Raw genomic sequence first — 22,818 nt, 5'->3', positions numbered from 1 at the left:
GAGGAAACCCACGCAGACATGGAGAGAATGTGCAAACTCCACACAGAGAGTCGCCTGAAGCGGGAATTGAACCCGGGTCTCTGGCGCTGTGAGGCAGCAGTGCTAACCACTGTGCCACCGTGCCGCCCACTATGACTCTAACTTAACATGGCCAATCCAACTAACCTGCACATCTTTGGACTGTGGGAAGAAACTGGAGCACCCAGAGGAAACCCACACAGACATGGGGAGAATGTGCAAACTTCACACGACGGATGCTCAAAGGTGGAATTGAACCCAGGTCCCTGACGCCATGAGGCAGCAGTGCTAACCACTGTGCCACAGACATAAATCAGAGTCAAGCTAAAGTAATTGTAACAAAGTCAGCTCGGTGGACTTAACAGAATATGAGTTCCCCGATTGGGGCTGCTATCTGGTCTAATCAGGGAGCCCTGGCTGACAGATTAGACCAGGAGTGTAAGACATCCTGTTCACTCTGAGAGCTGACTCTGAGGTAGCTGGATCAGTTTCAAGGACTCTCCACATGTAAATACAGGTGACTTAATGATGGCAACTGATTTACTTTATAAAAAAAAACAAAACATTTATGTAAGATCTTATTCACATGTTCCAAAATTAGCTAACAAACATATGCAATGTTTACCTTGTTTATACACTTGCTCCCTTCAATGATCTGAACAGAATGTTATCTCATGAGGGGCTATATTTATGGTTGCCCAGATTGAATTTATGCTTTAAATTACTACTTGAACATGCACACACTGAATCAATATTTCCTATGGGAATTGGGCAGTGATTTACAGCAGGTGTTTCTCCAGCCTAATAAAATCTCCTGACTCTAATGAGGAGTGATAGGGCTTTATGTTTTGAACTGCGGACAAAATAACAAACATTCTACAGCTTATTCACACATGTATTTCATTCCACTTAAATTGTTACTCATCATTCAATTGATGTTAGATAAATTTATCTGTTCATTTCTTATTCCTTTTCTGCAAGGAATTACCTAGGCCTTTGCTTTCCTCCTCATCCCCAAGGCCAATTCAAATCAAAACTCATCAGGGTCAATCGCAAGCACAAATCCACAAGCTACCATTCGACAGCATTTAATCAAAACGTGCCAGCATTTTATGCATGACCTGGTCCTAAGGTAAAGATTTTATTCAGTCACGATTTTGATATAAATACACAGTGGCCTAACATTCTGTTTACTGTGTAAAAAAGCTCCAGAAACAGGAATCTAGTACAAACTTTGTACAAAATGATGGTATTCAAGTTACCTTTTAATACTGTTTGACTCAGTCAAAATTTACTCTCCATATCAGCACAGCTTTCTGCCAAGTTCCAAATAGCACTGTTAAACTTTTCATTCTGCAAGTTTGGCAGCAGCATTCATATTCTTAGTTGATCTTTTTTAGTATTTAAGGAGAGGGAAACATCCTGTAAGTTGACAAGGTCTATTTATATTCAACATTAGAATCAGATAATTCAGAAAAAAGTCACATTCTCCCATGATGATTATAAGTACAATCACATCCTTTAATTTTAACACTCATTATCTTCTCAAATACAAATGGGAGAAAGGTTAGGCTTTTGCAATCAGCACCCTAATATACCGTATAAGCCAGACCTATAATTCCACAACAACGGAGAAGAAATTATTTTAGCACCATTAAACTAGTTTACCTCAACAATATCTTCTCTTTTCCATAACTGCCAAAGGTATAGTCGGATCTTGGCACTTTAGATAGGTCTCTTCTTCCTTGAGGAGATCAGGAGAACTCTCAGTTCAGCTCTGATAGCAATGCAACAAATTATCAGCAGAGTGTGTGGAGCAAAATCTGGATCAAAAACACAGTCTGTTCTGCAGCTGTTAATTAGAAGTGAGGTAATTGATTCTGACAGAACAAAGCAGCAAATCAGTAAAAGCATGTAAATCATTTTGTTTCCACCTATGTAATTCATTGTCTGCCAGGCAGCAGTGAATGTGACCAGCACTAGCCTTCGGTAACAACCAATGTAATGTAGAAAGCAATCAAAAAGAGATAGGTTTAGGGACACTCAGGCCTTCATATGTTCTCATTAGCAAAATAGGCATTCACCAGTTCCTAAGGAAGCTAGACCAATGCAATTTTAATGTCATTATCATCAGCTGTCTCTCAAATCCAAGATGATGTCTTCTCAGGATTGCAAGTTGTTTGCCATTTGGATCTTCATGTGACTGAACGGGCAAGTTCTCAAATTATTGATCTTTGTATGCATGGAGCAGAACAAGACTTCAGGATTTGCTTCTTTTACCTTCTTTTCCCATGCAACCTGCCTCATAATATGCTATGGAACACAAAGATGGAATACAATTAGATGGACAAGTGATTGCCAGTAGCAAGCTTCTTCTAGTCATTAAAGTCACTATTATCTTGATTCAGGACAGCACCATAAGTGCCTTTGAAGCATTTTCTTTGTCCTTTGATGCTCCTGTTCTGGGAATTATGTATTCTGAGAGTTGAGAGATCAAGATCTTCTTTGGGTGGGCGAAGGACAGCAAAGGAAGGAGAGATGAGGTAGAAATGGTTTTTAGTTGTCTGATTATGTTGTCTACCCTATCAAAATTGATTTTGCAGGACACTTACTTGAATATTTATGGAGCTAGCCTCAAAAGAATATGAAGCACATCTACAATGTTCCTCTCAGTGAATCCAGAAGATGTGGCGCAGTCCCTGCTGATGGAATTTCTCCAGCATTCTTATGTGTCACTGATGGTCCGTTAAGAGCATCAGGGGAGTGGGTGATTCTAACCACTCTTTACACTAAAATGTTTGGTAATTAATGGAAATCTTTGCTGTAGTTTGTATAAGGCTGCGCTGACACAGCTGATCTGCTGTTATATCTCCCATTAATGGTGACCTTTTGTGAGAGGTGGCTGTTGAGGCTCAGGAAACAATTGATGCATCGTGGAGTCTATCTTTCAATTGGAAATGACAATTTGGCTGATCAGGTCACTGATCTATTCGCTTTTTATCAAGAATACTTGTATGCAGAATTGAAGAGATTGAAGGTGCTAGAAAATCCAATGCAGAACATGCATCAGTTATCCACATAATGGAAGTCAATTAGTTTTGGCACACAGAGGTGACTAAGGGTCAACAGCTTTTCCAACTGGAAAGTATATAGTGCTGACACCAAAGGATTGTTGATCTTTGAAGAAGTGAACAGCCACTGTCTGGTAGATTGCAAATAGTATAGGGCTATTGCACAGCATTGCTCGATCTGAGTGCAGATTTTGAATGCATCTGTTCCAGACAGTTGTATCTATATCATTATGAAATAAGTGCAGGATTGTGATGAGTTTCTTGGAGATTTGAATCTTTAAAGCATAGTCTGTGAAAGGCTCGCAATGAATCAAATGCCTTTGGTCAGATTGAAAAATGCAATGAAGAGTTCTTGGTGTTGTTCACAATGCTTTTTCTTTGATGCATCTGATATATACAAAGACCAGATCAGAGATTCCTCTGTAAGGTCTAACACTACACTTGGGGACTTCTGGTAGTGTATCAAAAAGATCTCATACCAGATCGTAAAACCAACTTCAGGGCTATGAGGATCAGCTCTTCTTTTCCAGTAGAAGGTGAATTCACTCTGTTCATTCTTTTATGGTGGTGGGGTAACATTGTTAGTCTCAGATGAATTAAGTATGACAGCAAGAAGTGATCTTGGATCAGAAGATGTAGCATCCATTTGGATAGAGGTAAAAAAAGTCTCTAAGTCCCCTAACAGTAACTATTTTTTAGGACTGACAATATATCTGAAGATAAAGAGGGTATGTGGAAAAAAAGGAATAATGCTTTAATCGTAGGTTAATTTTAACACAGATTAGAATTATGATCGCTACAAATGCACTTGAAACGAAATACCGTGAGGCCTTATTCATTGTAGCCAGTGACTTCAACCAGGTCAACCTCAAGAGGGTGCTACTAAAGTACTATCAACATGTCTCAAAGTACCATCAACAGGAAATCAAACATCCTTGACCATCAAAGGCACCTACATAACCAAAGATACCTCATCCATATCCCGTCCATGCTCCCAGCTTACAAGCAGAATTTGAAACATGAGGACCCAGTTCTAAAGATAGCATAGTGCTGATCTTAGACAGAAGAACCTGTGTGAAACTGCTTGGAATCAGTGGATTGGCCCATATTCAAGAATTCAGTGGCCACCACTATCATGGACTTCATTAGCAAGTGTGGAGAGGACCTCATGCCAAAGAACTCAATTCACATGTTCTCCAACTGGAAACAATGGATGAACCGGGAAATTCACGTCTACTGAAGCCCAGTTGTGTGGAGTTCAAGTCAGATGACCCTAACCTTGACAAGAAATCTAGATAAGACCTTTGTAAGCCATTAGAGATGCCAAGAGGTAGCACCGGACTAAGTTAGAGACCCAAACGAACAACATGGACACCTGCCATCTGTGGTAAGGCCTACACAACATAACAGGCAACAAAATGAGGCAGAAAGAATAACAAACATCAGTCCCTAATGTTCTCAATGCATTTTATGTTCGGTTCTAACAGAAGGTCAGTGAAACAGTGTCTCTTGCTCCGACAGCCTCGGATGCACCTGTTCTCTCAGTCACCACTGCAGATGTCAGATTGGTCTTTTTGAGAGTGAACCCATGAAAAGCAACTGGTCCAGATGGAGTCCCTGGCCATGCACCACGATTCAGTGCGAACCAGCTAGCGGGAGTATTCACTAACATCTTTAACTTCTCCTTACTATGATTTGAAGTCCTCCTCTGTTTCAGGAAGACCACCACTGGCTTGGTACCAAAGAAAACACAGACAATGTGCCTCAATAGCAACTGTCTGGTGGCAGTGACTTCCATAATTATGAAGTGCTTTGAGAGGTTAGTCATGGCTTATATCAACTTTAGCCTCCTAGTGTGCCTTGATCCCTTGCAATTTGCCTGTCACAATAGGTTGACAGCAGACACCATCTCGCCCTACATTCAGCCCTGGAACATCTGGCAATAAGGATCTACTTACGGTTCTACTTACTGACTACAGCTCTGCCTTCAACATTATAATCCCAAACAAGTAATATCCAAACTCCAAGACCTAGGACTATATTTCTCCCTCTGCAATTGAATCCTCGACTTCCTGACCAACAGACTGCAATTAGTGAAAATGGGCATCAGCACTTCTTCCACAACAATCCTCAGCACTGGAGCCCCTCATGGATGTACTCTCAGTCTTTACTGTATTCCCTGTAAACTCATGACTGCTTTGCCAAATTTCATCCAAACTCTGTCTACAAGTTTGCTGATGACACCACTATTAAGCTGGGTATCAAACAATGGTGAGACAGAATACAGGAAAGAGATAGCATGCTTGGTGACATGGTGTATAGATAACAATTTCTCCCTCAACATTAGCAAAATTAAACAGCTGGTCATTGACTTCAGGAATCAAGGAAGAGGGTATGACCCTTATCTACACCAACGGAGTTGAGATGGACATGGTCAACAGCATTAAGTTTTTAGGACTAATGCTCACCAACAATCTGTCCTGGACCACCCACATTGATGGGATGGTCAAGAAGGGACAATAATGCCTCTTCTTCCAGGAGGCTAAGGAAATTCAGTATGTCCATCAGGACCCTGACAGACATTTACACATGCATCATAGTAAGTATTCTACCTGGTTGCATGCTTAATGTGGCAACTGCTCTGCTCAGAACAATAAGAAACTACAGGGAGTTGTCAGCACAGCTCAGTCCTTCACGCACACCAACCTCCTATCTATGGACTCCATCTACACTTCTAGCTGTCTTAGAAAGGCAGCCAACATCATCAAAGACCCCTCCCACCCTGATTATACTCTTTTTCATCCTCTTCCATCAGACAGAAGATACAAAAGCTTAAACACATGTACCAAAAGGTTCAAGAACAGTTTCTACCCCGCTGTTACGAGACTTCAGAACGGACCTCTCAAATTTCAAATCTAATATTGATTTTGGCTTTTGTGCATCTTCTTTACAGCTGTAACTTTGTATTCCTCGCTCTGTTCAATCACCCTATAACCTTTGTATGTAATGATCTGCCTGCACTGAAAGCAAAGCAAAACTTTTCACTGTATCCTGGTACATGTGCCAATAATTAATCAAACCAAGGATGGTTATCTCATGGAGTGTCATTTCCCTCTTGGGAGGAAATAGAACAGATTACATTTAGTGCAACCCCCCTTTCCATCTGTGGAGAGCAGAGGTACCATGAAGAGGACTGCTTAGTCACAGATGGTGCTGTATAAAGACAAGCATATCCCAAACTGGTGCCCAACTACTTTCAGGCATTTGTCATCTGTGTGTAGATTCTTGAGTACAGACTATTAGCACGTATCCCTATTACAAGGTTTGGAATACAGCCTGCACTTATTAAATACTTGGACATTGATATGCCATCATTGACCACACAATTTCTTTTTGTAAATATATTTATTAGCAAAATGTTTTTTAACTTTACAAACATATAAAATTATTGAAAAATACAATCAATAACAAATATCAGTATAATAAAAAGAAAGCAAACACAAAAAAAATACAACTACTGTCTCCTAACTATTAACCTACCCTGTAAATCAAAACAAACCCTAACACTGTGCAAAGCGACACCAAAATAATAAGCAAAAAAAAACCCCACAGAATACAGAACAGTTATGCTCGGTGCAAAGCTCCCAAACAGAGGAACGGGAGCATTGTATATATACCCATATTAACTCAGGAGACTCCCTCCAGGGCCCAGGGCTTGACAAATCTAACCATCCTGGTTAAACAAACGCCCTAGTTAAGACAACTGACAAATCTGTTTCAAATAACTCAAGTAGGGCTGCAATGTCTTATAAAAATTGTCTGTTATGTGGTGCACCATGTCTGTAAAAACGTCCAAGGGAATGTGCCTCATAATTAATTTCTGCCATCCCGGCAAGCCCGTCAGATTCTCAGGCACCAAATTCATCAGAATATTCTTCGGTGCACAGTATGCAAGAATATTAAATAGTTTCTTCCCATGCCCGTCTAAAGATGGTAAATTTGGTAGACCTAAGAGGACAGATACCGGGTCTACTTCGACTTCAGTCCTCAATACCCTCCCTATCTCTCCCGCCACAGCGCTCCAGCAAACACGAGGCCTGTGGCATGTTCAGAAGCAATGGGTAAGAGTACCTACACTTATTTTACATTTGGGACACACTGAAGATGCCCCTTTTTAAAACTTTGCCAGACGGTCTGGTGCTCTGTGCAGAACTTTTAACTGCGTAATGCATATCCTATTACAGATTGAGATCTTTCGAGTATTCTCCCATATGTTCTCCCATGTTTCAGAAGAGATCTCTATTCCTAGCTCTTGCTCCCAGACCCCACATAACCGGTTAATATCCTGCCAGGCCCTGCCACCCAGCAGGCGATAGAGGGCACTAGCTGAAAGGATGCTTGTGGAGCGTAGCAACATCCTCTCTGTATTGGGCTGATAGGGCTTAGTGAGAAGTGTAGTCTTCTTCTGGATGAAATCCCTAACCTGAAAAAAATGGAAAAGGTCTCCGCTGGGTAACCCGTATTTGCAGCTCAGTTGCTCAAAAGACATCATAACTTCCCTCTCAAACAAGTCTCCCAAACTAGAAACTCCTCTCGCTGCCCATATTTTGAACCCTGAGTCCATCATCCCTGGTCGGAACTCTGGCATGCCAACTATAGGTGTAAGTGGTGAAGTCTTGGACAAACAACCCTCACGCTGACGCATCGCCCTCCAAGCCCTGACTACTAATGACAATGGGGTTCCGGCAGTGGTCCATAACTGTCCTCATCTTAGCCATTAACAACAGGTTAATAAGAGGGCACTTTGCTTGGGAGGCCTCAACATCCAGCTATATTGAATTTGGATCATTACCTACCCAATCGCAGACAAAGGACAGCAGGGAACTCAATTGATACCTGCTGATGCCTGGGAAATCAACTCCTCCCCCTCCATGAGGCAACTGCAATTCAGTAAGTTTGATGAGAGGCAACCCACGATGCCAGACAAAGAAACCAAACCACCCCATAAGCTTCTGCAGCATTGACCTGGGAAACATTATAGGGAGCATACACATGGGATAAAGCAAACGAGGAAGAACATTCATCTTAATGAGAGATATTCAGCCCAGCCATGAAATTGGAAGAGCCTCCCATCTCTGGAGATCTCACCTAATATTGTTGAGCAAGTGAGCAAAGTTAGTCCAAAATAACAGATCGAACTTGGGGGTAATAAAAATGCCTATGTACCGGAACCCTGCCCGTGACCACTTAAAAGGGAACTTAGAGCCACCTTCAACATCTGGTACATCCTTAAGGTTCCCCAAATGCATAGCCTCCTATCTTGCAAAGTTAATCTTATATCCTGAAATAGCCCCAAATGAATTGATACATTGTATCAAATGGGGTAACGAGGTATCAGGTTCCATAAAAACAGAAGGACATCATCTGCGTATAGTGTGCCCTTGATCCCACTTCTGGAGTGGCTATGTGGATGTTCTGATGAATGGCCTCTACCAGTGGTTCTATCACCAATGAAAACAACAACGGTGAGAACGGGCAGCCTTGCCGACTACCCCTACCAATCGTAAAATTCCCAGACTTCACCCTGTTGGTGATGACAGCGGCCAGAGGGCAGCGATATAAAACCTCCACCCACCTAGCAAAGACTCCACCCAACCCAAACTGTTCTAAGGCATAAAAAAGATACGGCCATTCCACCCAGTCAAATGCTTTCTCTTCATCTAAGGAAATCACCAACCACTGAATTGGTCGTTGCTGACAAACTTGGACCACATTCAGCAACCTTCTAATATTATTAGAGGACCTACAGCCCCTTATAAAGCCTGTCTGGTCCCCTTTAATAATATGGGGCAACACCCTTTCCAGTCTCAGCGCCAGGATCTTGGACAGAATCTTGAAATCTGAATTTAATAGATAGATGGGTCTGTTATGAGGAACAATCCTCAGGAACCTTCCCCTTCTTAAGCATTAAGGAAATATTAGCTCTCAAGATGGTGTTCGGCATTCATGCATATAGGAGTGATTGTACATCTCCAACATCGGCCCTGACAGAATCCCTACAAACTCCTTATAAAACTCACCTGGAAGACCATCAGGGCCAGCCGCTTTCCCTCTCTGAAGTTGCCTAGCTGCTTCCTGTATTTCCTGAACTATCAAGGGGGCATGAAGGAGAGAGGCCTGTTCCAAGGTTACCCCTGGGAGGTCCAGGTTCTTAAAAAAGGTCTCCATTTTAGCCCTCCTGTCTTCGCAACCTTCAGACCGATACAATTCAGAGTAAAAGCTCCGAAAAGCCTCATTAATTTTTTTAGCATCGTATGTAAGGACCCCGGCGCTGTCTCTGATTGCAGCAATGGACTGGGGAGCACGCTTTTGCCTAGTCAGGTATGTTAAATACTTCCCTGGCCTATCCCCATATTGGAACAGCCTCTGTCTAGCAAAAGCAAGTTCTTTCTTTGCATTTTGTGTCGGTACTGAATTCAAGGCAGCCCAGAGGGTCGTGATCCACTGTAGCTTAGTCACCGAGGGCCGCGCAAAATGTGCTGTCTCCATGGCTTTCAACCGCGTCTCAAGTAGAGGTTGCTGTTCCTCCTTCTGTTGTTTACGGCTAGCCAAATAGGAAATAACTAATCCCCTAGCAAAGGTCTTAGCAGTCTCCCATAGCATGGATGGACTACTAGCAGTGCCTGAGTTGATAGTCAAGAATTCCTGATACTCCTTCAAAAGGTATTTCACAAATTTGGAATCCTTAAGGAGAAAAGGGTCCAAACGCCAGTGCCACAAACCCAGCCCTTCACTCTCAGCCTTAACCTCCAAATATGCTGCTGTTTGATATATTTCCAATTTTACAGCTCATAATCGAATCCAGAAGAGCAGAGGGAGCCAGAAAGAGGTCAATCCTCGTGTGACATTTATGTGGGTTTGAAAAAACGGTGAAGTCCCTGGCGGTAGGGTGAAGACATCTCCAAATATCCACCAGTCCCAACTCCTCACCTGCTTGGCCTGTGAAGAAATAGTTGGGGGCCCACAACGCATCCTGTCTACTGTTAGATCCAAAAGACGATTAAAATCCCCTCCCCCCCATAATAATGTGCCGTGTGCCAAAAGCACTCAACTTAGAGAAAGCACTAATCAAAAATTTGAGGGGATGCAACGGAGGACAGTAGATGTTTAAAATGTCATATTCCTCCCCATGTATCAGGGCTTTAAGTATCACAAACCATCCCCGCTCATCTTTCACCTGCTGTAATAATGTGAACAGAAGATTTTTCTGGAGAAGTACTGCCACTCCCCTACTTTTAGTAGTAAAGGATAAAAAGAATACCTGGTCATAACCTCCCTGTCATAATTTCAGGTGCTCCCCATCATCAAGATGGGTTTCCTGCAACAAAGCGATATCAACCCCTTCCCTCTTAAGGCTAGAAAGCACTTTTGTCCTTTTAACAGGCGAATGACTTCCCTTAATGTTTCATGTGCACCATTTAATAAGACACTTAGCCATATCCCCTTTCAGACACCCTTGAACCCCTTGGAGGGAGAACCCTGCTTATAAAGTGCCAAGCATAAGTAAATAAACACTCAGAATTGAAAAACTATATATACAAAAACGACTCTATCATAACTATAAACAACTATTACTACCAAAAAAACTACAAAGAAAACCAACTATAGAACCTTGAATGGAAGACTCTTCCCCCTGCCCATAGGGGGCATTCATCCTACCCATCCCCTCCTTCACAGCTCCTTCAAACCTGGACTGTGCCCCAGCGTTAGGCCAGAAAAAAAACAAGGAGATGATCCTTAAATCAACAGAAAAAAAGACAAAGTCAGGATGAGCACTTCACCCATCCTTGGCTTCATGTGACCCCTACTTGTGACTAAAAGAGAAGCCGAACAAAAAGGGAGAGAGACAACAAAGAACTTCCACAAAATTTCCCATCAGAAAATCCAGTTATTAAAAAAAAGGAACAACTTATTCCAAGGTCTTTCCCCCCGCCCTTTCCAAAAAGGAAATTATTAGGGAGAAAGAAAGGAATAAAAAAAAGGAAGGGAAAACATGGGGAAACATAAAAAAGAGAACAAACATTAACCATATTCTTCAGCCAATCCGTCTATTTTAAAGTGTCCACAAATGTTTGAGCCTTATCCGCCGAGTCAAATGTATAAACTGAGTCCTCGGTGGCTGAAACAAAGCACTGCAGGGTATCTCAGAGTACTGGATGCCCAGGTTCCTCAGCCTCTTTTTAAACTTCATCGAAGGTCTTCCTCTTTCAAATTACAGCTGCTGAAAAATCCTGGAAAACATGATTTTGATCCCTTGTACAGCAGTGTCCCAGGGATCTGGAAGCTTCTATGACTTTTTGCTTGTCTTTATATGAATGGAAGTGCACTAGGACCGAGCAGGGCCGCTGCACTGGTCCTGACCTGTGCACTGTAACCCGATAAGCCCTTTCAATCTGAAGCCTGCTGGACTTGATGTGAAGGCCCGAAAACTTTGGCAGCCAGCTTTCAAAGAAGCTGACTGGCTGCTCGCCTTCCTCACCTTCAGGGAGTCGGGCAATTCGGAGATTTATCCTCCAACCTCGATTTTCGAGTTTGTCGATATGGTTCCGCAAGGCTCACACATCTCGTTCCAGCGCCTGGATCTGGCTGGATGAGGACTCCATCGCAGCTTCCGAGACCTTAGTTTGACCCTCCACCTAATCCAGCATCTCCCCGAGGCCCTGGATCTCCTGCTCATGCTTCTGCAGCATGGATGTGATAGGTCGAACCTGGGCACAAATCTCCCCATGGATTTCCTCAATCGCAGCCGCAACTTTCATGGTAAGTCTTTCCATCGACGCAGCCAATTCCTGTGAGTCTGTCAGGTCCCCGGGGGGTTCAGGAGAGGCTGCTGCAGTCTTTGGTCTGCCTGGTGCTGCAGGGGAGTTTGCTGTAGCTTGCTTGCTCCTTTTCCCTTTGGCATCCTTCACACTCCCAAATATTAACAAGTGTGTTCTGTAAGGTTTTAAACCTTAAGGTTTTAATTCCACCACATAAGTTGGCCAGCGATGGCAAAAAACACCAATATGCCTTGGCTGTTAGGCAGAGCTGTCCACAGCAGTTCTACAGAATCGCTGCCATCTTGCCGAGTCGGCCACACAATTTTGACAGTTTGGTTGTCAGGTTCTGTTGAAGAATCAAACCATGGTGACAAAGATCACTTGGTAGCATAGCATTCTTCCACCTTGGTAGCTGATCAGACGTACAATCTTCCTTGCCCTGTTATGCCATTGGGACCATGCTTTCTCTGCCACCTCCACTGTCCTTGTGAACATGATGGCTCTAACAGATGCAAAGAGCTCTCAACAGCATTGCTGACATGGTTATTAGAACACACAAGCCCGACACAAGACAGAAAAGATAGCCAAAGGGATGGTAGCTGGAGAAAGGTTCAAAAGGAAGCACTTAGAGAAAAGAGGGCATTGTCTACAAATGAGTTGGTTACCATTGTCATAGTGAAGGAGTAGAAAAACCAAATAACATTAAAATAAACACATTCATAAATTTTCATGAGATTAGTTCTCTTAAAATCACCTGGTCTGGATGGAACATATTTTAAGAACTCAAAGTAACTAAAGGTGAAAATAATAGATTTTGATCTCAATATATCAATCATCCTTCGAAGTGTAAAAAATCCTACATCTTATGCAAAAACTGGTTCTGAGATCAATCTGGTAACTAAGGGCAGTCAGTAGGGAATCTTCAAGATCAAATCCAGGAGGAAGTTAATTGTCATTTGGGAAAAAAAACATAGTCAGCACAGATGGTTGAAAGCAAATCAAACTAACAAAGTAAAATCCGAGTATCACCTTTGGCAATACTTTGCCTAATGACAAAGCTCCAGAACATCAAAACCAAGGTCAAGATTAAAATTAATCTCATGCACAACAGCCAACACGCATTCACATCTACCTAACAACAAAGCACAGTAAAATCCTGCCATTATTATATTTATTATTTGCAAATTTACCTCCTTGTGCTTTTCATTCAGCGTACCTTAATCATATTTCATGGTGCCTCTCAGTGGGTTTGGCTAGGCAAAATCCAATGGCACAATTACCATAAAAATAAAACAAACTGTTCAAAACTTTTAAAAGCCCTAAAAAACAATGACTTGACATATTGACGCATTGATGATGTGCTGCGCTGTATTCCCAGATCTGCAATGTGCATGTGCATCAACCTCCATGCTGGACATGTGTCCACAGTATTGTGCAGTGCAGTAACTTGTGTTCCACCAATCTCAGCTTTATATTAAGGGTCAGTGTCAGACATTTTCTGCTTTTCTTAATATTAAAAAAAAGTTGCTCCATTTCTCCACTGAAAAACCTTTACATTTTATAAAAACTCCCTCAGTGAATTTTAGTTTATTTTAGATTGTTCTATATGCTCTAGATGTCAAACTTTTAGTTGCATTGAACCTATTCCATTGATTCCTGTTATAATTTTATTTTGCAATTCACTATTTTGTTGTGATCTTCTTGGGAAACGCAGTCAAACAAATGTCACATTATCTGTCTCCTCCTCAAAGAACGTCAGCTGATACCTAATAAAGTACACACTGACAAAGGACCTTAAAAAATTACACACACCTGAAATTTCATGGCTCTCACTGGAACAAAGCCCATACCCCAAAACTGAAGGCATCTCTTGATGAAGCCTCTCCTGGCTCTACATGGTAGCTGACATGAGTGGTCAGTATTTAATTGAAAATCTCCACAACACTCAACCAGCTAGAGGTTGGTCTGGGAAGATATAACTATTCACTCCAGAAGTAAAATATGCAGAACTGTGACTGCAGCCATCCAAGTCACAGTATTGACCATATATTGAACTCCTGCCATGAGCGATCCATTGCTGGTGGCATCACAGCCAAACTGGATCATCTGAAGACATTGAATTGATTGCTAAGTTCAATTTTTAACTGTAACTGCTTCAGCAGCTAGACGGGAAATAAAATCTAGGTCCATACAACTTTAGAATCCGAGCAGATATGATATGAATGGAAGCTCAGAATAGTGTCAATTTATTTTTTCATTGGAATCTGATGAATTAAGCACTTAAATTAATAAATTAATATTCTACTAATGAGCATAATGTAGGTTGCGAAGAGATGATGCAAAGTCAAACTTCAGCCTCCTTTTAGCAATAGTTATGCTTTTTTCTACAAAGCAATTACTTACTAAATAGACAGATGGCTAAACTAGGACTTTTTAATTTGTCAACTAACAGAATTTTGAAATGAAATTTAAGAGGTATCAACCTCTCAGGGCAAAAGTCCACACTACGTGCCGGCATACAAGTTTCCTAGCATCACACTGCACCATCACCCCCACAAGCCAAGTTCTCAGAGGTTGGCAGAGCGATCAGCAGGTCTATTCTCTCAGAAACAATGTCGTCAATTTCAGAGAATTAATAACTCATTTAAGTCTACTTGTCTGAAGTCGCCTAGAATTTTACAGTCAAGCTCGTGAGATGTTGCAGACATGATCAGTTTTGTGGAGGCAGTCTCCCAGAATCAAAGGCAGGAGCCAGAATTCCAGGCAGACTTTGCCACCCTATCTGCCCTGCAGCCCTGTGGAGTCAATTTCCCCTCCTCAATGTTCCATGGTCTGCTGTGCATTTAAAAGGTTTAACACATGGACAGAGGGTACTTCAAGATGGAGGCAATCTTTCTCTCTCTCTCCCTTTTGCCACAAGTGAATTTCAGCTTCTTTTGAGCTACAGGGTCTCCTATTGGCCCTCCAGTTTTGATAGCCCACACACTGACCATAACTGGATGAACGAGCCAAGTCTCTGTCCACTGATTGGACATTTCTCAGAAAATTTCTATCTGTTTATCACACAGTATAGGATCATAATGCTTTTGAAGCTTGATGTTTGATACTTCTGTCCAACACAAAATGCAAGTTCTGCACAGTGTCTCTCTGATTATAAAAAATTAGAACTTCTATGAAATTGCCACATCTAAGTGCTCCTCAAATAGCAAAAGATAAAGCATGAAGCATGATGGCTCCTTAAGAACATGGTTCCTCTGAAAGATTCCTGGTAAAGCTCATTTCTGCCAGTAACTGATCATGTGGCCAAGCTGTCTCTCAAGATAAACAACAGAAATGAACAAGACATTAAGTGTAAGGGTTAAAAGATTTTGGATGTGTATTTGATCTCAATCCATTTGGGCTTTTAGTTTTAGAAGAATTTTGCTAAAGGGATACGAGCATTACTTGCCAGCAGATTCTTCCTCTCGTCAACTCTAAGACTCCTAACAGAGAGTTGGAAGTTCAGAAGATGCACGAATCAGGATTAAAAAATATTCGAACCAGGAGAGTTCTGATGAAAGTTTCACAAAGACAAGGACAATGCCTCAGAAAAGTAAGGACTCAACGACTGTGGATCAGAGGAATGAGATTAAAGAAAGTAGGCGAAGGACCAAAAATTCTCAATCTCTTGCACAAATCTATGAAACCGTCCTCAAATCAAGTGGTTATTTGGTGTGTAGGTCACAGAGATGTAAAAGGACAGTTGAATTTTTTAAAATGGGTTTAAATAAGAAGTATCTATGCTCATTCCACTTTTTATTATTTTACTGTAACTTAATATTTAAGATAAAGAATCATTATTTAAATTATCATTTTTGATTTTGAAGTTTTTGAAAATTTAAAGTGTAAACCTTGTGGTTTGATTCTTTTAGAGCATACCTAAGTTTTAGGATTCCAACCTCAAAAAACCCTTGTACATGGCAGGTACTCATGTGACTCAGCCAACATTGTCTATCTTATACGTTGCAGGCAAGAATGCCCTGAGGCATGGTACATTGGGGAAACCAAGCAAAGGCTACAACGATGGGCACCGCACAACAATCAACAGACAGGAGGGTCCCCTCCCAGTTGGGAAACATTTCAGTGGTCCAGGACATTCGACCTCGGACCTTCGGGTGACCATCCTCCAAGGCGGACTTTGGGACAGGCAGCAGAGAAAAGTGGCCGAGCAGAGGCTGATAGCTAAGTTGATACCCATAGGGAGGGCCTCAACGGGATCTTGGGTTCATGTTACATTACAGGTGACCACCATTGCACTATACACACACACACAGGTACTCCTACACACAACACACTCTCACACACACACAGGCACTCCTATACACACATGCACACGGACACACATATACACAGATGCGTACACACACCCTTACAGACACACACACTCCCACACTCACACATGCACCCCCTCTGCACTCACTACACATACACATACACTTTCTCACACTCACAACCCCCAACCCAGACAGACACAAACACAGACAAAGACCCACATGCATACACATATTTTGTGGGCTGAATTTGTACTTGCAGGGTTACATTGTACTTTGCTCAAAAACTGTATGAATTCATGTAAAACTCCGTTATCTCACTTTTTAGATTAGAATCAATCATGGCATAGACAGAGGGGGCCAACACCTTCAACATATTGTCTGGCTATCGCCATTGTTAACAGCTAAACTGAGAATGCAACATTTTAAAATAAGGTTTTGTGATTTACACATGAAAGAAGTGAAACTATCACGGTATTCTAACAGATGAAAGGCTTAACAGACAATCAATTTTTCAATGTATAATTTCACACTGTAAATTTTTGCTATAAATTCTGTGTGTTAGGATTGAGTCCTCCACTACCATTTGATGAAGGAGCGATGCTCCGAAAAATAGTGTGCTTCCAATTAAACCTGTTGGATATAACCTGATGTTGTCTGATTTTAACTTTGTACACCTCAGTCCAACACCGGCATCTCCAAATCATAATCTAAAAATAAATAACCACATTACTGATCTCCATCAATATCATAACAATTGAGGGCCATAGCAGGACTGCAAATCACAGATTATGTCTCACAGAAACAGTACATTAACTTTTCATTTATAAATTCACATGGAAGTTGGAGGAATCAGACATTTGGACCAGTAAAATAAGTGAGTGAAAAGACAATTGCAAAAGGACAGTTGCAAATTGTTCCTAATGAGTCTACTACAGTGGAACATGTCTCAGGATAGTCAGAGATAGAGCCACAGAGTCAAAGAGATGCATAACATTGAAAAGGCTCTTTGGCCCATCACATCCACACCTGTCAGAAACAACCACCAAACTATTCTGAATACATTTTCCAGAACTTGAACCAATATCTTGGCGTCACAAGTGCACATCTAAAGTTTCTTAATTATGTTTCTTTTAGGGTTTCTGCCTCTATCCTTAGAGGTAATGAGTTCCATACTTTAACCATTCTCTAGGTGAAAAGATTTTCTTCACAACTCTTCTAATACTTCTGCCTCTTACTGATCCCTAATCAAGGAAAAATGTTTCTTCCTGTTAGTACCCCGATAATTTTATACACCTCAATCTCATCCCACCTCAAACTCCTCTGCACTATCTCACTTACCTGATGAAGGGACAGCACTCTGAAACCTTACGATTTCAAATAAACCTGTTCGACTATAACCTGGTGTATTGTGAATTCTGACCTTATCCACCCCAGTCTACATCCTCTGCTCTTTGGCATGTCTATCGAAGCTCTCTTCTTAACTGAAATTCTTCAACACAAGCAACATCCTGGTAAATCTCCTTTGCACCTTCTTCAGTGCATCACTCACATTTATCACAATTAAATGGATTTAATTCCATTTGGCACTTAACGATTCATCTGACCAGCTTATCTGTATCTTCACGTAGTATAAGGCTATACTCCTCAATATTTACCACTCCACTAATTTTTATATCAGCTGAGAACTTACTGATCAACCTCCTACATTCAAGTCTAAACCACTTGTAAAAAACCATAACCAGCAAGGGCCCAAACACTGACACCTGTGAGAGTCCATTCAACACAGACCTAGAGTTCAAAAAACACTTCTCAACCATCATCCTCTGCTTCCTGCCATTCAACCTATTGTGGAGCCAATTTGCAAAATTTTCCTGGATCCCATGGGCTTTTACCTTTGCTATCAGTCTCCCATGTGGGACCTTTTCAAAGATATTGCTGATGTCCAAGTAGAATATATACATATGATATATGCACCTGGTTACCTGTTCAAACCATTCAATCAAGTTGGTCAGCTATGACCTCCCCTTAACAAAACCATGCTGACTGTTCTTGATTCATCCCTGCAGATTCATGCTGTCCCTCAGAATTGCTTCCAATAGTTTCCCCATCACCAATGTTAGACTAACTGGCCTGTGGTTTCCTGGATTATCCCTTGCTCCCTTCCTGAATAATAGCACCACATTGATTAACCTCCAGTCCTCCAGCACCTCTGCGGTGGCCGAAGAGGAATTGAAACATTGTTGCAAGTCATAGAGTCATAGAGACGTACAGCACGGAAACAGACACTTCGGTCCAACTCATCCATGCTGACCAGATATCTCAACCTAATCTAGTCCCGTTTGCCAGCACCAGGCCCATATCCCTCCAAATCCTTCCTATTCATATACCCATCCAGATGCCTTTCAAATGTTGCGATTGTACTAGCCTCCACCACTTTCTCTGGCAACTCATTCCATACACATACCACACTCTGCGTGAAAAAGTTGCCCCTTAAGTCACTTTTATATCTTTCCCCTCTCACCCTAAACCTATGCCCTCTAGTTCTGGACTCCCCCACTTCAGGGAAAATACTTTGTCTATTTATCCTATCCATGCCCCTCATGATTTTATCAACCTCTATAAGGTCACCCCTCATCCTCCGATACTCCAGGGAAAACAGCCCCAGCCTATTCAACCTCTCCTCATAGCTCAAATCCTCCAACCCTGGCAATATCCTTGTAAATCTTTTCTGAACCCATTCAAGTTTCACAACATCTTTCCGATAGGAAGGAGACCAGAATTCCACGCAATATGCCAACAGTGGCCGAACCAATGTCCTGCACAGCCACAACACGACCTCCCAACTCCTGTACTCAATACTCTGACCAATAAAGGAAAGCATGTCAAACACCTTCTTCACTACTCTATCTACCAACTTCCAAGGATCTATGAGCCTGCACTCCAAGGTGTCCTTGTTCAGTAACACTCCCTAGGACCTTACCAGTGTATAAGTTCTGCTAAGTGTATAAGTTCTGCTAAGATTTGCTTTCCCAAAATGCAGCACCTCACATTTATCTAAAATAGATTCCATCTGCCACTCCTCAGCCTATTGGCCCATCTGATCAAGATCCTATTGTAATCTGGAGGTAACCTTCTTTGCTGTCCACTACACCTCCAATTTTGGTGTCAACTACAAACTTACTAAATAGAACTCTCATGCTCAAATCCAAATCACGACAAAAAGTAGTGGACGCACCACCGATTCTTGTGGCACTCTTTTGGTCACAGGCCTCCAGTCTGAAAAACAACCCTCTACCACCACCCTCTGTCTTCTACCTTTGAGCCAGTTCTGTATCCAAATGACTAGTTCTCCTTGACCTGGACAGGTTAGGTGAGTGATCAGATGCAGTTTAATGTGGATAAATATATGGTTATCCACTTTGGTGGCAAGAACAGGAAGGCAGATTACTACCTCAATGGAATCAATTTAGGTAAAGGGGCAGTACAGAGAGATCTGGGTGTTCTTGTACACCAGTCAATGAAGGTAAGCATGCAGGTACAGCAGGTAGTAAAGAAGGCTAATAGCATGCTGGCCTTCATAACAAGAGGGATTGAGTATAGAAGCAAAGAGGTTCTTCTGCAGCTGTACAGAGCCCTGGTGAGACAGCACCTGGAGTACTGTGTACAGTTCTGGTCTCCAAATTTGAGGAAAGACATTCTGGCTATTGAGAGAGTGCAGCGTAGGTTCACGAGGTCAATTCTTGGAATGGCGGGACTACCTTATGCTGGAAGACTAGAGCGACTGGGCTTGTATACCCTTGAGTTTAGAAGACTGAGGGGATCTGATTGAGACATATAAGATTATTAAAGGATTGGACACTCTGGAGGCAGGAAACATGTTTCCGTTGATGGGCGAGTGCCGAACCAGAGGTCACATCTTAAAAACACAGGGTAGACCATTTTGGACAGAGATGAGGAGAAACTTCTTCACCCAGAGATTGGTGGCTGTATGGAATGCTCTTCCCCAGAGGGCAGTGGAGGCCCAGTCTCTGGATTCATTTAAGAAAGAGTTGGATAGAGCTCTCAAGGATAGTGGAATCAAGGGTTATGGAGATAAGGCAGGAACAGGATACTGATTAAGGATGATCAGCCATGATCATATTGAATGGTGGTGCAGGCTCGAAGGGCTGAATGGCCTAGTCCTGCACCTATTGTCTGTTGCCTCACGCATCTCCTTTAAATTTCCCTTTTACCTTAAACTTATGTCCTCGAGTCATTGACCTTTCTACCATGGGAAAAAGACTTTTGACTATCCATTCTATCCATGCCTTTCCTAATTTTGTAAACTTCCTCACTCCTCACCTTAAATGTATGCCCCCTCGTATTTGACATTTCGACATTGAGGAAAAGACTCTGACTATTCACCCTATCCATTCCGTTCATAATTTTATATACTTTTATGAGGTCTCCCCCTCAGTTTCCAACTCTCATGAAAAAATCTGAATTTTTTATATTCACTTGTGGGACACAGGCTTCATTGGCTGTCCAGCATTTATTGCCCAACCCTAGTTCCCCTTGCAAAGGTGGTGATGAGCTGCCTTCTTAAACTGCTGCAGTTCACATGTTGTAGGTTGACCCAAAATTTGGTGATTTATAATGAAGCAGACTTGATTAGGGGATAGTGTATAACATGATAGAATTGGGTACTGAATGAACACGGTATGCAGATTTCTCAGCAACAAACCCAAACAAGCAGACAAAACACATCCAGAAACCCTAGCCATTCTCCCCTACATTAAAGATATCTCGGAAATGACTACCAGACCACTCAGACCCCTTGGCATCATGGTAGCCCACAAACCCACCAACACACTAAAGCAGCAACTATGAATTTGAAAGACCTTGCAAGAACTGTAATAAACAGGCAGAAAACTAGCCACCAGGATACATGAGCATCAACTAGCTACAAAAAGACATGACCCACTCTCACTACTATCTTTACATACGGATGAGGAAGGACACCATTTCGACTGGGACAACACCATCCTAGGACAAGCCAAACAGAGACACGCATGAGAATTCCTAGAAACATGGTATTCCAATCGAAACTCTATCGGCAAACCCATTGACTTGACTCCCATTTACCATCCCCTGAGAAAAATAACAGGCAATGACATCACCGTGGGAAATGGTGTCACCACAGGAAATGACATCACCAATCCAAGAGAGCCCAAATATATAAATAGAAAGCAAGCTACACCACCAGTGCTTCATCTGGAGGCTCACTGAAGAGGTTACCTAGTATGATGACAAAACATCTGAAAATGAACCTTCCAGCTCAGCGAGCAAACCTATATCCATGATAGAATTCACCCTGCAGTTTGAAGCTGGAATCAGATACAGTAAAGTTAAGGACAAAGATTCAAGGGAGGGGCAGGCCAGAGTTGATTGGAAGGGGATCCTGGCAGGGATTTTGGTGGTGCAGCAATAGCAGGAGTTTCTGGGGATCATTCAGGAGGCACAGCAGAAATTCATCCCAAGGAAGAAGAAGGAGGAAGCAACCATGGATGACAAGGAAAATCAGGGACAGCATAAAATCAAAACAAAAAACATACAATGCGCTGAAGGCAAATGGAAAACCAGAGACTGGGAGGCCTTTAAAAACCAGCAGAGGACAACTAAAGCAGCAGTAAAGAAGAAGTTAAAATATAAAGTGTACTAACTTGCAACGTCAAAGGAGATTGCAAGAGTTTTTCAATATATAAAACCTAAGAGAGAAGGAAGTATGGACATTGAATCATTGGAAATTGAGGCTGGAGAAAGATAATGGGGAACAAAGTGGTCGAGGACCTGAATAGGTACTTTGCTTTTGTCTTCATGATGGAAGAAACCAGCTTTAAGACACCAACTTTAAGAGTGTCAAGGGCAGAGGTGAGTAGTCATCACCAAGGAGAAGATACTGGCAAAGCTGAAAGGTCTGATGATGGATAAATCACCCAGACCAGATGGACTACACCTCAAGATTCTGAAGAAGATAGCTGATGAGATTGTGAAGACATTGACGGTATGTTTAATTGAATCTTTATTAAATTAGTGGTTATAACATGACTTCAGATTGAGATAATAGCGGATATAAAAACACTTAAAAAGTTAAAGAAAAACAAATTCTTAACTAGTTAAATAAAATAAGGATGGAGAGTCAGGTGCTGTGTTGCTTCTGCATGATGTGGGAGTTGGTGGAGTCCATTGTGGTTTCCGGTGGCCACATCTGTAGTAAATGTTGGTTACTCAAGGAACTCCGGCTCAGAGTTGATGAGCTGGATTCTGAGCTTCAGACGTTGTGACACATCGGGGGTGGGGGGAAAGTTACCTGGACGCTGTGCTTCAGGAGACAGTCACATCCCTTAGATTAAGTAACTTGAATTTGGTCAGTGGTCAGGCACAGGAGTATGTGACTGTGAGTGAGGCAGGTAGAGGATTCCAGGAGGTAGACTTGCAGGACCCTTGTCCAACAGATTCAAGAGTCTTGCTCAGTGTGTGGATGTGCAGGGAGGATGAGCTGACTGACTGCAGCACTATGGTGCAGGGAGCCATTCAAGTTGGGGGTGAGAAGAGAAA

At 42.0% G+C, this 22,818-nt stretch overlaps 1 protein-coding gene and 1 long non-coding RNA gene across 4 annotated transcripts in view; one reads left to right on the top strand and one right to left on the bottom strand.

Annotated features, from left to right (window-relative positions):
• zfpm2a (zinc finger protein, FOG family member 2a) overlaps nucleotides 1-22,818 on the bottom strand; it is a 937,618-nt gene that overhangs the window by 764,458 nt on the left and 150,342 nt on the right. The window lies entirely within an intron of this gene.
• On the top strand, nucleotides 11,558-16,864 carry LOC140476749 (uncharacterized). The gene is made up of 2 exons (XR_011960588.1): nucleotides 11,558-11,909; nucleotides 15,917-16,864. It is a non-coding gene; the product is annotated as an uncharacterized lncRNA (long non-coding RNA).

Source organism: Chiloscyllium punctatum, chromosome 5 (genome assembly GCF_047496795.1).
Source record: "Chiloscyllium punctatum isolate Juve2018m chromosome 5, sChiPun1.3, whole genome shotgun sequence".
Taxonomy (NCBI): Eukaryota; Metazoa; Chordata; class Chondrichthyes; order Orectolobiformes; family Hemiscylliidae; genus Chiloscyllium; species Chiloscyllium punctatum.
The sequence above is the reverse complement of the archived record's forward strand: the minus strand, read 5'-3'. Positions and strand labels throughout refer to the sequence as shown.